The sequence below is a fragment of the Platalea leucorodia genome (assembly GCF_965183815.1).
Source record: "Platalea leucorodia genome assembly, chromosome: W".
Taxonomy (NCBI): Eukaryota; Metazoa; Chordata; class Aves; order Pelecaniformes; family Threskiornithidae; genus Platalea; species Platalea leucorodia.
This window is the reverse complement of record NC_138859.1, coordinates 15,092,255-15,108,189: the sequence shown is the minus strand read 5'-3', so window position 1 is coordinate 15,108,189 and position 15,935 is coordinate 15,092,255. Positions and strand designations below refer to the sequence as shown.

Below are 15,935 nucleotides of genomic sequence, written 5' to 3'. Positions count from 1 at the left end.
CTGCACAAGTCTCTCTTTCCTGAAACCATTGCACCCTGGACTGTGAGTCTCGTATTGTATCAGTATTTGAAACAAATGTGTCCTAGGAATAACCAAGTACCACAACAATAACAGTTGGGACCTCAGTAGGTTGCACCTCTTTCCTGTGAGATGGTGCTCATCTTTCCTACTAAAGAAGGTGCAGCAGAGCTGCAGTTGTTCAGGTGAGAAAATCAAACATGTTAGCACTTGCACTCATGAAGGATCCTGTATCTTTTTCACATGGGAGTGTGAGGTAAGCCCTAACGTAATCCCCAGAGAACAGAAAATTAAGAGAGGTTGAGCTCAATACTCTAATTGTGGTGAAAAAGGAGAAAACCAAAAACTTTATATGAATTAAAGTTTTGTCCCTATGTTTATAATTTTTGTGCTTTGCTTAGGGGGCGGCATATTATTATTGTGGTACAGGAAACGTGCTGTGAGGCGAGTGGGTTACACTGAAATTCTGTAGGTAGCAAAAGTGTAAAGGCTCATGTCCATGGAGGCAGAGGAAGGAAGAGGCTCTTCACCAGAGCCAAGGAGATCTGCCAGGGCAGCAGACTGAGCTCTCCCAGGGCCTGGCCTGGCCAGGGTGAGCCCACAGCAAGCCAGACCCACGGCGGAGCGGAGCCGCAGCTGCAGAGCCACTGGGCACCCAATGCATGCTGCACAGCCGGCTGGCTTCGCCAGAGGCAAAGCTCATACCAGGGAGGTATGCGAAGGCACAGGGCCTAGCAGAATAAGTGTCTCTGAATTTGAGCAGCCTGGCCAAGCACAGCCACCCTTTTCCTCCATTTGACAACACCCATAAACACGGCTCTGAGTAGCTGGACGAATGGTGGATATATACATTGATATTTCAGGTGAGCCATAAAGTTTTCAACAAAGCAGCCCTGATGACCAATTTGAGTGGCTATCTCATGTACTGTACAAGGAAACCACAGCCCAAATGGCTGAATTTCAATTTTGCTTAAAAAAAAAAACTGACACACACGGGCACCTTTACCCCTCCCCATCTTGCAGGGAAGCTGCTATAACAAGAACTTTTTTCCCCTTTGCCACAAACTTTGCAGTTACAAACCTTCCTTAAGAATCGCTGTGCAAACCATGCGGGTGCTTTGCACAAGTCACATGTTCACCACTCAGAAGCGGTGCCTTGGGTGTCCAATCCCACTTTTTTTTTTGTCCTTTATGAAGCACTGCCACTCACAAAAGCAAAGGCAGCGATTTTATTAAAAGGAAGGCTCTGTTTCTGAATTGCTTCTGTCACTGGCTGACTCACTGTTTTGAAGGTCACTGTCTGAAAAGATGACTAGATGAGATTTAGGTACCAAAGCTCCTCCCAGAGCTCTCACAAACCATCAACAAAAAATAAAACCATCACTACAACACAGAGTACATAAGTGACCTTCACTATTTGTCTTCTTTGCAATAAGGCCGAGCCTAAAACAATCTTTCAGCAGCTCTTTCAGGTCATTACCACATGCTTTGGGAAGGCATGGTAAGTAACTTTTCCTCAAGTGGTTCTATACAAAATATGACACATCATTGTTTTTCAGGGAGTTTTCCTAATAGCTTTTTATATCAGGGCTGTCTGAGATGAAAAGTTGAACATTAGGCTTGGTAAGTCAGTAAACTGTTCCATGATGCATTTGTTCTACTGCCACTACAGAAGCCAGCAAACTAACTGAATTTTATATATAGTTTCTTACTACAAATTCTACTGCTTGCAGCTTCTGGTTACACAAATTGCCCTGAATGCTGTGTGTCACAGCTTCCCCCTCGTATGAAATTCAACATTATACACAAAACTCAAGTCAGCAATTTTCAAGAATTAAAACTTTCTGATATTTTTTCACTTCTCCTTACTGTTTATCTGTATCATTTTGCGCAGTAATATTTCCAAGATTTGTTTTCACCCCAGTTCCTGGGCCAGCAACCAATGTCACTGCCTGAACTACACGGCTGTATTCTGCGTGCTTGCAGCAGCTAATTTTGCAGCATGACAGACCACTTGATATCAGCAAACACAAAACACACATTTTATTAAACAGTAAAAAAAATCCATTCAATAAGATAGATATTATACTAATTTGAAGGAGAGCACTATATTTCTGTTCAACCCGTACCTCCTAGCCTATAGAACCACGGATAACTTTTATAAGTGCATATGAGTAAGGTGAAAGCAAGCTACTATAGAAAGATAATGAGCAAATCGCCATTAGGAAATTACTTTGGCCATAACTTCGGTAGTTCTCTAAAGACAGTCTCTAGGATCTGCCAGTGCGGTGTGAACAGTTGTAGCAGGATTTAATGCATTTCCTCTCTTTCTTACTTGCATTTCTCAACAGACCTCATGCTCCCAAGTTCTGCTGGCCCCAGATTCTGAAGCATAAAATCATGTTTATTCTAGCCAAGCTCAACCTTATTAGAGTCTGCTGCTCAGCTGCTCTGTCCTCACAAGCAGCACAAGAACTGCTTTGCAGGCTTCTTGATCACTGCAAGAAAATTATGTAGGCTAGAAAGGAAAGAAGCACAAAATAAACAATAGACAGGTCAAATAAGGACAGAAATCCCCCAATCAGGATCTGTGAGATCACAGTGAAAACACACACACACATACACACATTCCTCTATTTATACCCGTCTATATTAACTGGCATAATATACTGAGCAGAGCTTTTTTCTTTAATATTGTGGGAGGAAGCTGGTATAAAGCAATCAGAAAAGGATCCTCAGAATGACCTTCTGGGCTGATGTATGCTGCAGACATTCCCAAAGCTGATGGAGACAGCATGATTCATTTTCATAAATTATTGAACCAAAAACAACTTTCAGCATCCAGAAATAAATATCACATTGGTAACTGTTGTATTATGCAACATACATGGGCTGATTGAAAATCTATGTGCCGAGCAGTGAGTCAAATGTTTATACATGGCAGAGAGGTAACAAGGACATACATACACAGACCTACAGAGTGTTTGCAGGCAGCTTACTTCCTAATAGAGGTACCACGCTTGTTTATCGTTTACTGCTAGCTTGCTTTGCAAGAATCATTTACACTTTTAATACTAAAGGTGACATCAAGTCTCAGAATTTCAGTACATATTCTGAACACTCCAGTTCTGTGCGAGCTGTGTGGGTGGCCAAGTCCAAAGTCTTCGCTCCTGTTCATATTGCTTTCTTACTTCTTTTAGGCCACAGGTTTGAAGAATATGACAAGGAGGTTTTCCTTCCCCCTGTCAAAGTCAGTATACACCTTAGTAATTCATTCTTCTTCAGTTTATCAGGACAAGTGGTATCCCAGACAGGCTGCAGAGTAGAATTTACCCAGCCACAAATGCAGAAAAGAACACCACATAGGACAAGCCAGAAGGGAAAGATGAGAAAAGGAGCCAGCAGAAGGAGGAATATATTTTGGAGGGGATCTGAAGAGTTTCTATATGCCATCAAGTTATTAAGATTTGGTCAAACCGCACCTTGAGATTTGTCTGCATAACTTTCATTATCACTTCTGTTCTTCAACACATTTTGTAAACAGTAACTGTTCGCTTTCAATAGCATGCTACGTATTACAACCTCACAGCAAATAGATGTATTTTTCACTGAGAAAATGTTTCACTGGGAAAATGTTTCAGCTGAAAACCTGAGTTTTTCATATTCAAGCAACAACAAAATCAAGGAGAATCTTTCATAGAATCATAGAACCATTAAGGTTGGAAAAGACCCTTAAGATCATCGAGTCCAACCATTAACCTAACACTGCCAAGTCCACCACTAAACCATGTCCCTAAGCACCACGTCTACCCGTCTTTTAAATACCTCCAGGGATGGGGACTCAACCACTTCCCTGGGCAGCCTGTTCCAGTGCCCGACTACCCTTTCGGTGAAGAAGTTTTTCCTAACATCCAGTCTAAACCTGCTCTGGTGCAACTTGAGGCCGTTTCCTCTCATTCTTTCGCTAGTGACTTGGGAGAAGAGACCGACCCCCACCTCCCTACAACCTCCTTTCACATAGTTGTAGAGAGCGATAAGGTCTCCCCTCAGCCTCCTCTTCTCCAGGCTAAACAACCCCAGCTCCCTCAGCCGCTCCTCATAAGACTTGTGCTCCAGACCCTTCACCAGCTTCGTTGCCCTTCTTTGGACGCGCTCCAGCACCTCGATGTCCTTCTTGTAGCGAGGGGCCCAAAACTGAACACAGTATTCGAGGCACAGCCTCACCAGTGCCGAGTACAGGGGGACGATGACTTCCCTAGTCCTGCTGGCCACACTATTCCTGATGCAAGCCAGGATGCCATTGGCCCTCTTGGCCACCTGGGCACACTGCTGGCTCATGTTCAGGCGGCTGTCAACCAACACCCCCAGGTCCTTTCCTGCCAGGCAGCTCTCCAGCCACTCTTCCCCAAGCCTGTAGCGTTGCATGGGGTTGTTGCGACCCAAGTGCAGGACCCGGCACTTAGCCTTGTTGAATCTCATACAATTGGCCTCAGCCCATCGATCCAGCCTGTCCAGATCCCTCTGTAAATAGAATATATATGCAGAAAATATTCATCAGAGAACAAATAAACCCACTCTTTCTGTTGTTCTGCCAGTTTTTCTGCCAAGCATTTTACCAGGACAGGGTCTACTTTGGAGTCAAACTTATTGGTGAACCAGTGCCCGTAATTCATAAGCCATCTTAATTCTGCAGCCCCATAGATGCAGACACTGCGAAGGTGGGTACCAGTGCATGGAGGATACAAATGGTCTTCAAGATAATTCCATTTCACCAAACGAGTTTTGCTTTGTAGGTCTGTTCTATCCTGGGCCGACCTTGAAATTTCCCCAGGGACCCCAGGAACATGTACCAGAGTGACCCAGAAATGTTCATCTGGAGAGTACATATCCCTTGACCATTCAAAAAAATCTTTTGCAAGAGAGCTTTCAAGAATATATCGAATAAATGCTTGACTTAAAACAAAATAGGCACTGCCTACAAATACCTCAATATTATGAGGTGGCAGATGCTTGGGAATGTTGTTTTTCACAGGCATCTGCATGTATTCATAAGGCACTTTCATAAGTTCATAGTGATAAGTAAATCGTTCTCTTTTGCTACTGCTTGGCTTTACAGTTTCCAGCATGTTTCCTCCACCAAGTTTCTTCAGTTCAGTGACCAACTGGAAATTCGATCTCAAAGGGAAATCTTGGCCTCACAAATTAATAGCATACTTCCAGGGAACTGAAGAGTCCATCAAATCAGACAAACAATTGAAATCTGCTTGCAGCCTTGAAATATGTGCATAGTCCACTGTCTCCAATTTTGATGCAATGAAAATACTAGGGAAACATTTAGCTAGATTGTTCAGATTTGAAACTTTTTACTGCTTTTTGGTCATAATGGATGCAGTAAATATTTTGATGACTGTATAGAGAATGTATGAGCCTTTCTACCATTACTGCATCTTTGTGAACAACCAAGGAATAGGCTATTGGAAAATTCTCTTCCTCTGGAGAAACAGGTTTTAGGTAGCATTTCCTAAGTGAATGATACACGTGGCAATCACTTATCATTGCTACAACATCTTCATCATCTAAATCAATTCTCTCTTTTCTTCTTATCTCTAAACTCTTGCCATTTTCACGGGGATCTTGTTTGTACATAGATGAACAATTAATTTCATACTGGAAGTCATTTCTAAGATAGGAATACCTGTTTCTAACATAAGAAGAAGTGCTCAAGAAGTGCTCAACCAAATAAATGCCCTTAGGTGGAAAAAAGTGTCTTTCGACATGGAGGAGTTTCAGCAGTACAATCAGCCACCCCATAACACACAGGATCAGAATCTTCCTTCTTGCGGGACATTTGCAGGGACACTTACATCTCTTCATTCTGTAAGAAAACAGAGATATGATGGTATTTTAAATCAGGAACAATGCATCAGAGACAATTCCAGCTTCTAACAAAGGCATGTGCACACCTGTCTGGCTACAGCATAAGCACCACCTTACAGAGCACTGTAAATCTGCAGTTTCTTCTTAATCATCATATTAATTCAAAGACAGATTTTGCCACAATAACAGGCAAAGATTTCATTCCCCTGAATTAGATCACTGAAGGCAATAAACCAACTCAAATTTCAGATAATTTTCAGCTAAATAAGAGTGTTGGAACAAGACTCCTACTGTTTATTTTCCAAACCTTTTTTAAATTTCTTATGAGTCACAAACTAAGGTACAGCAACCCCTGCATTGGCAGAAACATGACTATCCTCTAAGTGAGTAGGAAGGAGAGTTTATTTTCCCGAGTAACTCCAGGGAATTCAACGTGAGTAGCAAGGGAATCTCTTGTGAGTCTGCAAAGAATGTGTACTTAGTAGTAGGTATTATTATTTTAAAAAAATTAAGCATTAAACTGAAAGCTTTAGAATTCAGTCAGAGCATCCTCGTTGCCTCTAACACTGGGGCTGGCCCATAAAGATGTCCAAGGGGAAATTAATTTCCTTCCCGCCCTCTCCCAGCAGGGTCTGACATGCCCAAAGTCCTCTCTGTGCCCAGATTTCTTCTGGAAAATACTGCTAACCTGCCTTGAAGAAAGAAACAGGTGAAGACGTAGCACTTCCATCCACTGGATATAAGTATATAATGTAACCTTTTGAAGGCAGGAGGGGGAGCAGTGAGCAATAGCGCACCTATCCTGTTCTCCGCTGTGTGACACAACCTCGGCTGTGACTGCAAAAGCACAGACATGGCCCCTTTTTATGCAACAGGGTATTTAATAACATTCTTGTGTAGCAACTTAACAACTGAGGTATTACCACGATAAAAGCTAAATACAGTGATTCTCTTTCCATATAGCTTTGCTTTACCAGCTGAGTGCAAGCAGCATTGTTGCTATCCCTGAATTAAAATTAGACCGGAGTTGACATTAGTTTAAGCTCTACTTTCTCTCTAAATTGAACAGCTCCCAAAATTTTCTTTTGAGAAGAAGCTGTTCCAGAATGCTTCAGAGTGAAGGAAATGCCTTCCCACTTTGCCAGCTTATGTTCAGACCTGTTATGGGGTTTGAAACTTTGGAAGTGCACAATCAGCAGAAGCATTCATGTAACCTGCTGCAAATGTTATGCAATGCCGTTACAAGGCCAGAGAGGCTTCAACTCAGAACAGAATGCTACAAAACAGTCATTTGCAAATAAAATAGATGGTTCGGGAGGATGGTACGTAGTCTCAATGACAGGAGGTTCCCTGGACAGTGGGCAGCTTGTCTCTAGGTCTCCCCACATCACTCACTCCCTGCCTCCCCCCATGTCAGATGCCGGACAGGGGACACAGGCAAAGCACCATGTGCTCTCTGGTTCCTGAAGCTACGCAACAGGTGATGATGCCATGACAAAACAGTCCCCAGTCAGTCCCAGCATTATAGCAGGGTGGATGGATGACTCAACACAACCCTTCTTCAATTCCTGCAACAAGCGTAAGGCAAATGCATGTAACGCTGTGACTTATTCTCCTCAACTGTACCAACTTCAGCAGGAACTATGCTTCCACATGCAATACCAAAATGAGTCCTTCAAACCAAATGTTGGGGCTTCCCTGCCCCTCTTCCCCAGTTTCCAGGTGCAGTTACTGGCAGGAATAAAATGGTGGGACCACCAGAAGCAGCTCAGATGTCTGCAGATCCCACATACGCGTGTAAAATCAAGTACTGACATGTGCATGCAGCACTTACTGCAAGACTAACTTGGGCATCTTTAGCATTCCCACCAATGTCAGGTCTTGCAAGCAATAGCTTCACAGTCAAAACTCAACTGATTGATACAAAAATTCACAGATGCTTCTCCTCACAGTCCGAATCTCCCCAAGGGAGAAACGGAGTATTCAGAGAGTCCCTGAAATGAAACTCAATAGCAACAAAGTTACTATTAAGCAGGTATTCTTTATTGCAGCACTGGGCAGCACTGGGGATTCTCCACCATAAGTGCTCCAACGAGTTGATGAATTTTAGAAAATATATACTATACAATCATACATATTCATAGGATTTCCAGGAATTCCTTTACATAAACATGATATCCAGGAACTTATTAGCATATGTAAATATCCAATTCGCATGCGCAGTCATCTCTCGTGGTGGTCTTTGGGGGTCTTCAGATGAAGGCTCGTAGTCTTCTTCACTGTGCTCGCTGATTGACCCTTGCTTCTGCGCAAACTCAGTCCTAGGATCACGTAGATGTTGTCCTTCAAGACTGTTGTTGCCATTCTTCTGTTTCTTCCTATCTTCATGGTTCCGTGCATCTGTTCTCCCAAGGCCGAGTTGTCTGTAACGAGATTATCCCGGAGCCCCCCTTATCTTATAACTATTCTTCTAGCTACTCCCTAAACCACATCAAACTGTAAGGCATTCACAACACCCTTAAATCACACCAGGGTGTCTTCTGAGCTAATTAAGTGACTAAGGTATTTACAACATCTTTCTTGCTCTTGTGGTTTTTAACCCTTTCATTCCCCCCTTACCTATTGAGGGTTGCAGCTCTTTAGAGCTCAAGCCTCAATCAACGTTTAGAGAGATTGGAAATACAAGAGCAGCATTGTATCATAACACAGGCTAGGATGCATACACAGATCACCATTATCCCTACTACAAACAGATTCCTTAGCCATGTCCAATTAGGTAGCCATGAGGTAAGATCATGCCATAATTCTTCAAAACCCCAGGATGTGTTGAAAGGAATTGGTATTCCTATTAAGGGCACTCCCTTATTGCCGTGTTCGGGAAAATAAATACACACCCAACAATCATTCTTGTGTAAGGTTTGAGCAATTTCCTGGGTCATAACAAAGCGGAGATTTTTATTCCATTGTGAGTCCGGCCAAATTTGGCCCATGGTTACTATGATTGTCATAGATAAAATGTAAAGTCCAATCATAATCTTTTCAGTTTCAGTTTGAGGGGAGTCTGCTGTTCTACTGTCCATGGAGCGGGAGCCTTTTTAATCCTGGAATAGCGGATCCAGGCAGCGTGCTTCTCTAGCTTGACCGCAGTGTAGGTCGTGAGCAGAACGTGGAAAGGGCCGCTCCATTTTTCTTCGAGGGGATCACCTGAAATATTTTTAACATAAACCCAATCTCCAGCTTTAAACAGATGTATCGGGGAGTCTAAACCCCATGATCTATTGGACATCACTAATTCATTTACTTTTTGTAATTGTTTCCCTAATGCTATCTGGTATTTTAAATTCAGTTTCCCCATTTCTAAATTTTATTTCGGCATTTAGTTGTTCTAATAGGTCCCTCCCCAGTAACGGTCTAGGAGCCTCAGGCAGGTAGAGAAATTTGTGAATCCCCACACTCTTCCCAATTCTAAATTTTAATGGTCTCAAGAAAAAAGCCTTTTCAACCTGCCCAGTTGCTCCCACAACATTAACATTTGGTTTACTTGTAGGTAACAAGGTTTGATTCAATACAGAGAATGTGGCACCTGTGTCTATTAAAAATTCTACAGGTTTCTCTTCTTTCCCTAGCTGAACTTTTACCAAGGGTTCCGCTAGGGAGGATTCCCCTGGTCCCCGTCAATCATTCTCTTGCAATTCTGCCACAGTCTTCAAATTACGTGTCTGCTGGGGGCATTCTTTTTTCCAGTGTCCGAACCCTTTACAATAAGCACATTGATTATATCTCAAACTACCCCTGCCTCTGTTACTCATTCCTCGCCCTACTTGCCCAGCTCCTCCTGTTTGCATTCTTTCCAAATTTTGCTGAGCTAACGCAGCCACTATCTCCTTTCCCAGTTTCCTTCTGTCCTCCCCCTCCCCATTCCGATATACTCTCCACGCTTCCTCCGGCAACTTTTCTAAATTCCTTATATCTGGTTCCCTAAGTTTCTGAAGTTTCTTTCTGGTATCATTAGCGGATTGTCCCAGAAACAGAGATACCAACTGCTGTGTGGCAGCTTCTGACTCCGGTTCCATAGTAGTAAATCTTCTCACAGCAGCCCGTAAGCGATCTAAAAACTCCGTGGGCGTTTCAGTCTGCCCCTGCTTGATAGCATACAGAGCGGACCAGTTAACTGCCTTTGGGATCGCATGTTCTATTCCCAATTTGATCCAGGTTCGGTATTGTTGAAACAAACGGTACTGAGCTGGATCATTAGGGTCCCAACCCGGGTCCCTGGAGGGCACATGATCTTCGACTGTGCCCTGTAAAACTCGTCCCCCAATCTATGTTTCTACATGAGCTCGGGCTGCCTTTAATACAAGCTGCTTCTCAGTTTCAGTCATATCATCTAGCATAAGATCCACATCTTTCCAATCCGGGTCCAAATTCTTAGTAATCCACTCAAACCTTTTCGCAACCCCGCTTGGGTCCTCCCTGTACCCCTTAACTGCATCCTTCCACTTATCCACATCATCCATCTGGAAAGGCACTCTTATTACCGTGGGTCCCCCAGGGCCCATTGCCTGCCTTAAAGGCGCCTCTATAATAGGTCTCATTTTACTGCAGGCCCTGGTCGTAATTGGGGAAACAGAGGGTCCCGCGTCTCCTTCCGAAACCTCCTCCTCACTGTCTGGGACCATTGGAGAGGTTGAAGTTGACGCTGGTCCCGGACCCAGGGGTGCCACATAGTCCTCTATCCTTTCCTCCGCCTTTCTGGGTTTCTCTCTCGCCTTCAAACACCTCTGTCCAAGACTACATGCTGAACAACACCGCTTCAACTTCCCTGACTCTTTCTGATTTTCCTTTTCCAAAGCCAACACCATGGGATCTTGGGGGGCAAAATTAAAACCACAATCTTTCTGCCACTCAGGGTGATTTCGGAGGGTGAAAAACATATCCGCATACATAGCTTCGTCCCATTTTCCCTCCCTCCTTAAAAATAACAGGAGTTGCAACAAGGTATTATACTTCAGAGTCCCATTCACAGGCCACTTCTCTTCATCTTCTAATTTATACAATGGCCACCACTGATTACAATACTTGATTAAAGTTTTCTTATTCACGTTTCCTCCAGGAGGACCCCCTATGTCCTTCCAGTGATATAAAATACAACCTAAGGGGCTTTTCTTTGATATCTCTTTACTTTGCTGTGACCCTCCCATTTTATTGGTCCCAGTTCTCCCCTGTATTCCCGCGGTATCTTAACAGTTAGTTCCACGGTTGTCGTGGTTTAACCCCAGCCAGCAACTAAGCACCACACAGCCGCTCGCTCACTCCCCCCCGGTGGGATGGGGGAGAGAATCGGAAGAGTAAAAGTGAGAAAACTCATGGGTTGAGATAAAGACAGTTTAATAGGTAAAGCAAAAGCCACACGCACAAGCAAAGCAAAGCAAGGAATTCATTCACTACTTCCCAGCGGCAGGCAGGTGTTCAGCCATCTCCAGGAAAGCAGGGCTCCATCACGCGTAACGGTTACTTGGGAAGACAAACGCCATCACACCCAATGTCCCCCCCTTCCTTCTTCTTCCCCCAGCTTATATACTGAGCATGATGTCATATGGTATGGAATAGCCCTTTGGCCAGTCTGGGTCAGCTGTCCTAGCTATGCTCCCTCCCAGCTTCTTATGCACCTGGCAGAGCACAAGAAGCTAAAAAGTCCTTGACTAGTGTAAACTCTGCTCAGCAAGAACCAAAACATCAGTGTGTTATCAACATTATTCTCATCCTAAATCCAAAACACAGCACTCTACCAGCTACTAAGAAGAAAATTAACTCTATCCCAGCTGAAACCAGGACAGTATCCACCCCTTATTCCATACCATTTACATCATGCTCAGGTCCCACATTATCCAATACATCCTCATTAACCACCACCCCACTTATTCTATGGACCACTCCTGTAAAATGTCTGTAAAATGTCCATAAACATCCACAAATGTCCACATAATGTCCATTGGGTTCATTTAGTCCGTGACTGGGCTCCATTGGTGATGGTGATCACTCAGGACAGGAGAGGTGGTGTGTTGCGTGGAGTTATTGGGCACCAAAGCCAGCTCAGGTCGGGTTACTGCTGCACTTGCACTGCTTCTTGTAAGGCTTCTCCTCCATTTGTTCAGGTGGTTCCTGCTATGGTAATTCCTATAACATGCAACTCAGATCATGGGTTACAACAATTTAAAGGTATTTCCATTACAATCTCCACCCCTGGCCACTTTGGGCCAGGATTAACATTGCAATGAACTCCTCCCCTTGCTCCTAGCCTGGCTAGCAACAAGGGGTTCCTGTTATAGTAATTCTCATAACATGCAACTCAAATCCTGGGTTACAACAATTTAAAGGTATTTCCATTACAATCTCTACCCCTGGCCCCTTTGGACCAGACCATTGGGTTTAACACTGCAATGGACTCCTCCCCTTGCCCCTGCTTCGGCTTGGACTTATCCACAGACTGTAGTCCCTTAGGGGTTTACCTGCTCCAAGCGGAGCCTTGTCTATGAGCCACAGTCTCTCCAGGGGTATACCTGCTGTGGCATGGATTTATCCACAGCCACAGTCACTTAGAGGTGCACCTGTTCCCACATGACCTTCTCCATGGGCCACAATGCTTTCAGAGATATACCTGCTCCAGCGTGGCCTTGCCCGCAGCCACAGTCTCTTCAGAAGTAAACTTGCTCCACCATGGCCTTACCCGCAGCCACAGTCTCTTCAGAAGTGAACTTGCTCCACCATGGCCTTACCCATGGCCACACGCTTTGAGGTGCTCCAGCATGACCTCATGCACAGCCACTGATGCTTCAAGGTGTACCTGCTGCAGCACGGACTTATCCACAGCCACAGATGCTTCGAGGTGTACCCTCTCCAGCGTGGACTTATCCTTGGGCCACAATCCCTTCAAGAAGTATACCTGCTGTGGCACAGACATAACCATGGCCACAGACTCTTCGAGACATACCTGCTCTGGTATGGGCTTATCCACGTCCACAGGCGCTTCGGGGTGTCCTGCTCCCACATGGACTCATCCACAGGTCACAGTCCCTTTGACTCGAGTTCACACTGGAGTTCCAGCCTGTCCAGTACAGCAGCGCAGAAACAGCAGCAATGCCCTGGCCATCTGCCAGCCCAGGGCATGGCCGTTGTTGTTATCAAAATGTTCCCAGGCACAGCACAGTAAGATGATAAGCAGTTCAGCAAGTAGCAAAAGCAAAAAGCAGCCACTAACGAGCACTATACTCTAATATACAGTAAAGCAAGCAAGCCCCATGGCAAGTACAGAAGCCTGCTGATTCATACCTAAACAGCACTAACAGCTATAAATTCAGTCTAGCACATTCCAATTAAATCTGTCATTATCTCAAACCCTTCGAGTCCCATCTGGGTCGCCAAAAAGGACTGTCGTGGTTTAACCCCAGCCAGCAACTAAGCACCACACAGCCGCTCGCTCACTCCCCCCCGGTGGGATGGGGGAGAGAATCGGAAGAGTAAAAGTGAGAAAACTCATGGGTTGAGATAAAGACAGTTTAATAGGTAAAGCAAAAGCCACACGCACAAGCAAAGCAAAGCAAGGAATTCATTCACTACTTCCCAGCGGCAGGCAGGTGTTCAGCCATCTCCAGGAAAGCAGGGCTCCATCACGCGTAACGGTTACTTGGGAAGACAAACGCCATCACACCCAATGTCCCCCCCTTCCTTCTTCTTCCCCCAGCTTATATACTGAGCATGATGTCATATGGTATGGAATAGCCCTTTGGCCAGTCTGGGTCAGCTGTCCTAGCTATGCTCCCTCCCAGCTTCTTATGCACCTGGCAGAGCACAAGAAGCTAAAAAGTCCTTGACTAGTGTAAACTCTGCTCAGCAAGAACCAAAACATCAGTGTGTTATCAACATTATTCTCATCCTAAATCCAAAACACAGCACTCTACCAGCTACTAAGAAGAAAATTAACTCTATCCCAGCTGAAACCAGGACAACGGTCCACACTTTACCACTTGGAGGGTTACAGAATTACTGTTTCACATCCATACAACCTTTTTCTTCCGCTTCGTCCGTCTCCGGCCGTTTCCCTCGCGGGACAACGAAACCGCGGATCAGGACTCCGCACTCGCTTCGTACTAAGAGTACGTCTCATTCACACACACACAGGACAGCATACACACTTTTGACGACAAAACACTCAAATTCCAATACAAAGTATGTCTCATTCACACACGCGCAGGACAGTATAGGCACTTTTGACAACAAAAACGCTCACATACCAACACAATGAATGAAAATCCTAAAAGCAAACACAGAGCAACTACTTGTCCTTGTAACATGCCAAACACAATCCCAAAATCAAATAACCGAGTTCCAAAGCCAAATCTTATAACTATTCTTCTAGCTACTCCCTAAATCACATCAAACTGTAAGGCATTCACAACACCCTTAAATCACACCAGGGTGTCTTCTGAGCTAATTAAGTGACTAAGGTATTTACAACATCTTTCTTGCTCTTGTGGTTTTTAACCCTTTCACAACCTGTTCAAGATGGAGCTGCTTCATTAGTCTGTTCTCCCTGCCTTTCCCTGTGCCTCTTTCTCCTTGTTATTTCTCTTCTGGGGGCAACAGAAAGGAGAAGGAAATGCCACCTCCCTGTTCACCCAGGTATGCCAGGTACAGATTGGGGAAGGGAGCGAGGTGAGCCAACACATACCTATTTTGTAGAAGCCAGAGCTCGGCAGCTCTCTGTAGGTTTTTGAACAGCCTCTACGTATGCTAACAAAGAAAGAGAAAAAAAACAGATCTCTCTCCCCATTGCTCCATTATCACAAAGCCAAAATCCCACCTTCCCCCTTAGCCAGCATGTGCTTGCCTTCACTTCTCCAAACTAGCCCCAGCTCAATGTCTAATCCAGGTCTCCCCTTTACCTACTTTCTTCCTGTATCTATGTGCCTGGAGAAAATTCGCTCTCAAAAGCCGCTCCTAACCAAAGCCAGGTTTCAAGCCATGTGACAGAAACCCTACAGAGGGGAACGCGGCTAACCTGCTCCCATTTTTTCTTTGGAGGAAGCAGACCTGTGTGGCGCAATCTCTCTGTGCATCCCACTCTGTGCCTCTGCCTGGTGGTCTCCCTGGCTACTGAGGACAACCTGTATCACTCCTGACTGAACAGGGATCACCTCATTCAGGGAATGAATCTTCCCTTCTTCTCCACCTCCTTCAGAAAGGCAAAAGAGAACCTGGGAAAAAAAAAAAGAAGGGGGGGGGGAGGGGGAAGTAGTGTATCCTCCACTGCTCCAAAACCCCTCTATCTATGGTAGCCCTACCCAGCTACCACCCAGCGTCAAACATTCTGTTTCCAGGCAAACCAACAAAAAAGCCATCACGACATGCTTTCCTGCCTGAAACTACCAATCTAGACCACTGGAGCCCTGTGCGGTCCAGAGTTAGACCAAGACATGCAAGAAATCACCTGGACAGCATAGAGGACTCCCTCTTTGCAGCTGATGAGCAAAGGATCTGCACTCAGCTCCCGGAATATTCCTATGGTTTTCAGCACTGCCAACCACAAGATACTACTGTGCCATATAAAGAGGTCATAGAAATCCAGAAGACTGTGGTCATGTGGTTTGAATTCCCCATGGAGGAAGGAATTAAGGAACACTGGTGAGAAATCTCGGCTCCTCCATCAAATCCCTTGTTTATGGAGGCTCTCCCCCTGATCCTGGCCAGCATCTGGTCAGATGAGAGCATCAGGAGCCAGCAATTATATACACAGCCCCATATGTTTGGGTTTTTTGGGGCTTTTTTTACAACACGCACTATATCACTATCACCACAGTGGTCCAGACAGAATCAGGCCATGTATGACCCTAACCACTCTTAAGCACTCTAACATCTTTCCAGCAGTGCAGTTCACCACTACCAACATCCTGCTGTCCCTCCTGCTCCATCTTTATCACATTAAATTCATACTCTCTGTCCTTACCTCCAAGGCACTCCACGGCTAGGCTCGGTATGTCAGT

At 44.8% G+C, this 15,935-nt stretch overlaps 1 pseudogene across 1 annotated transcript; it reads right to left on the bottom strand.

Moving 5' to 3' along the window:
- Nucleotides 1–4,493: 4,493 nt before the first annotated feature.
- LOC309601774 (beta-1,3-galactosyl-O-glycosyl-glycoprotein beta-1,6-N-acetylglucosaminyltransferase 4-like) lies at nucleotides 4,494–7,749 on the bottom strand (annotated as a pseudogene). The gene is made up of 2 exons: nucleotides 7,730–7,749; nucleotides 4,494–5,893 (listed from the first exon to the last, which is right to left on the bottom strand). The product of its transcript is annotated as a beta-1,3-galactosyl-O-glycosyl-glycoprotein beta-1,6-N-acetylglucosaminyltransferase 4-like (transcript).
- Nucleotides 7,750–15,935: the final 8,186 nt, after the last annotated feature.